Source organism: Lutra lutra, chromosome 9 (assembly GCF_902655055.1).
Source record: "Lutra lutra chromosome 9, mLutLut1.2, whole genome shotgun sequence".
Classification (NCBI taxonomy): Eukaryota; Metazoa; Chordata; class Mammalia; order Carnivora; family Mustelidae; genus Lutra; species Lutra lutra.
This window is the reverse complement of record NC_062286.1, coordinates 58,364,703-58,368,972: the sequence shown is the minus strand read 5'-3', so window position 1 is coordinate 58,368,972 and position 4,270 is coordinate 58,364,703.

Here is a 4,270-nt window from a genome sequence, read left to right as displayed (position 1 = left end):
GAGTGTTGCTTTTCTTTTCTATTTATTCTGATAAATTAACTCATTCAAGTAACTGAACTGGACCACACAAAATAGTAATAAACATGTATTATATAATTATTACTTTAGGCAACATTTATTAAACATTTTATGATGTACCAGGAGCTATGCTAATTATTTTATGTATATAGCTCATGCAATTCTCAGCAACATGCTGCGGTTGTTAGCTCTGTCTTCTATGTAATTATACGTAGCACAGGAAGGTTAAGTAACTTGCCCAAGATCACATAGCTAATAAGTAGCCAGGAAAGACAGAAACACAGTCTGACTCCTCATGCCATATGCTATACCATTTAACAAACCAGAGCTCCATACTTCTACACAGCTCAGCAAACCACCAGACCACTGCTCCATGCTCCTACACAGCTCAACAAGTCCCATACTGTATCATAGTATCTACAATGCTCTCAGCAGCCTGCAAGATGCTGGGGATAGGTGGATAAATAAAACAGAATCCTGGCCCAAAAGATCTCACTGTTGCTTCACTTTTTCCCAGAAGTGCAAGGGATCCAGAAGTCCCCACAGGCCCAGGAGCAGATTCAGGGCTGCTGGGGGAGTTGACTGTCCAAAGCAGACCTCAAGTCAGGATAAAGAACTTCAGGCTGTGGTGATTTTGAGACCAAGGGAAATGGCCATGGAATTTGACCATGATCCAAAATAACTAACAATATTCAAAATGTTGAGTAGTCAGTTCCAACCCATTAGAAAAGACATACAACCATCAAGATGGAGGACACGGCCTATCGGCCGATCCAAACAGCAGCAGATAAGAACAGGTAGGAGGGACTGAACATTAGCCCTGAGACAACCCTCAGAGATGGAGCAGTATGTGTCCAGGAGATCCCTGAAAATCCTGCTGCTCTCAACCTTCCCCATCTCAGGTGGATGTCAGTTCCAGTTTTCTAATTTTTAGGCCCAAAACTCAGAGTTGTCCCTGTCTCTTCCCCTTCTCTCACATCCTGTCCAATCCATTGGCAAAAACCTTTGGCACTACCTTCAAAATATGTTCAGATTTGAACCATTTCTCACCACCTGCTGTGCCACTACCCTGACCTAACCCACCATCACCTCGGCTTGGGTAATTACAACAGCCTCCCAGCAAGGCTCGCCGCTTCTATTTTAAATCCCCTGACAGTCTTATTCTTAACACAGCAGGTCATTTCAAACCAGCTGAATCACGCCCCCAGAGGTCTGCGGTAGCTCTCCATCTCACAATAAAAGCCAAAGTCACCATAGTGTCCCACGACGCCCCGCCGGGCCAGCTCTCACGACACCTTTCTGACCACAGCTCCTGTCCCTCTTCCCTTATTCATTTTACTCCAGCCACACCCACCTCCTTAGTGTTCCTCGAACATGCCAGGTACATTCCTAAGTTAGGGAAAGCAGGATCAAAGTTCTCCTTCCAGGGTGATCTTGTCCCAAGCAAGTATTTTTGAGGGCTAAGCTGAATTGCTACTTCCTGGATTTTCCTGGTAATGCTTAGCTGCTAACTAAATCTGATGCTGATGTATGTGATTTGCATTAGCACAAAGAGCATTTTCTGCAAACACTATTTGAGACTTACTATAATTGCCTTTTCTTTTGAATGTACTATATTTTAGTTGTTTGAGTATCATTATGTACTCTTGTTTTGCACAAAGGTGTCAGCTAAGGGGGTGGTGGGGAGGTGTAGTGAAAAAGGGATGCTGGGCGCCTGGGTGGCTCAGTGGGTTAAGCCACTGCCTTCGGCTCAGGTCATGATCTCAGGGTCCTGGGATCGAGGCCCGCATCGGGCTCTCTGCTCAGCAGGGAGCCTGCTTCCCTCTCTCTCTCTCTCTCTACCTGCCTCTCTGTCTACTTGTGATCTCTCTCTGTCAAATAAATAAATAAAATCTTTAAAAAAAAAAAAAAGAAAAAGGGATGCTGAGGTAAATCAGAGATTAATAACCTAGCAGCTACTGCTGGGCTGGGGAGCAAATGGGAAGAGGTGGTATTTCTAGAAACGAAGTCTTCGAGGAGGGCTTGGCAGGGCTGGCACCCAAAGTTCTCTGAGCAGGTGCGTGCTCCATCCTCCTTGAGGGGTGCAGACCCGAGGGAGCTTCCGCTTCTGAGGAAGATGTAGCCGGCTGGTGTTGGCACCTGTGAGGGCTGTGCAGGGCTGAGGACTGTGGTGGGGACTGTGGAGAGAAGCTAGAAGCTGGAGCTAGGGCTGTCTGCTGCTGCCAATTATCTTCCAACAGGAGGGAGGAACAGGAAAGAAGTCCTCCTCCCTTCCCTTCAGCTCACCCATTTCCCACCACTGCTTCCCAGAACCGCAAGGAGCAGGCTGGCAAGGGAATGTGGGAAATGTGGGAAATGTGGCTCAGCCCCAACACGCCCAGAAGCGGAGAAGGGTGGGCCTGGTGTGGGCAACAATAGCTGGATAAATAGCACAGAGGTCATGAGGTCACTGGGACTTTCCAGTTAAACTCTTAACTTCTTTCAGTCATATTTTAAAAAAAAATCTTTCGCGCTTTCCCTTGAAACAATAAATAAATAAATAAATAATTTAAAAAATCTTGTTCTGGTTTGAAGTATTTCCTGAGTTACCAGTTCTCCATATATCATATTTCTTATCAATTTTAGTGTCATTGAATATATATGTGTGTGTATATATACACACACACACATTTACATGAAACTGTGTATTTAAATATCAGGATAACGTTAATGGACACTATCACGTGCTGGTATCCGTTTAGAGTTTACTCAGGGTCTGACCTGGGGACTGGAAGTGCACTCCCTTTCTTTGTCTTTCTTTTATTGTGGTAAAATATACATAATACACATTTATCATCTTCAAGTTTAGTAGTATTAAGTATATTCATATTGTGCAGCTCTTCTCCAGAACTCTTCTCATGATGCAAAACTGAAATTCTGTTTTCTCTATGAAACAATAACTCACAATTTCCCTCTCCCCAGCCAATGGTAACCACCATTCTACTTCCTGTCTCTATGAATTTGCCTACTCTAGGTAACTGGTTTTAGCAGAATCATACAATATTTGCCCTTTTGTGACTGGCTTATTTCACTTGGCATAATATCTTCAAGGTTCATCTATGTTGTAGCATATGTCAGAATTTCCTTCTCTCTTTTTTTTTAAAAGATTTTACTTTAAAGTAATCTCTATACGCAACATGGGGTTCAAATTCACAACCCAAAGATCAAGAGCCAGGCACCCCTTAAGGTTTTTTAATATTCTGTTAGGTACACACATATATACACCACATTTTATTTATCCATCCATCAATAGATACTTGGGTTGCTTCTACCTTTTCGGCTATTGTGATAATGCCGCTATGAACATGGGTATATTTCCCTTCTCTTTGATAATCCTTATATAGCGTTTGTTTGTTTGTTTGTTTGTTTTTAAAGATTTTATTTATTTATTTGACAGACAGAGATCACAAGTAGGCAGAGAGGCAGGCAGAGAGAGAGGAAGGGAAGCAGGCTCCCTGCTGAGCAGAGAGCCCGATGCGGGCCTCGATCCCAGGACCCTGAGATCATGACCTGAGCCGAAGGCAGTGGCTTAACCCACTGAGCCACCCAGGCGCCCCTTATATAGCGTTTTGATCCTCATTCTACATGAGGCCTAACCATGTCAGGCCTAGCACTTCCTTTCATCCAAAAATGAAGTTTGAAAATAGGGGTGCTTGGGTGGCTCAGTTGCCTAAGCGTCTGACTCTTGATTTCAGCTCAGGTCATGACCTCAGGGTCGTGAGATTGGGGCCCACGTGGGGCTCCACACTGGGCATTGAACCTGCTTAAGATTCTTTCTCCTCCCTTTGCCCTTCCTGCACCCCTCCAAATAAATAAACAAATAAAGTTTACCTACTGCATAGTTTGAGGAAAATCAGTATAATGAAATAATATATGTTTTTATTGTGAGTAAATACCTGGGAATGATCACAAAGGGAATATAATGAAATAATCCAATGTTTGCATGTTGCACATGGTGGCCACCATAGCTGAGGCTGAATTTCCCTTAGACTGCATGGCAGACTCGTCTACCCAACTTTCCTTCTCTCCTTCCTTCATCTGGGTCAGACTTGCATTGCCTTCTGACAGCTGTCTTGGGACACAGTTCCCTCCACCCTTTTTTCTCTCACATTGCTGCTCCCTGCATAAAATCCTAGTATGTTTTCTTCCATCTCAGCATCTGCTGCTTAGTGGATTTGGACTAACACTATAACAAAGAACCACAAAACTTTCA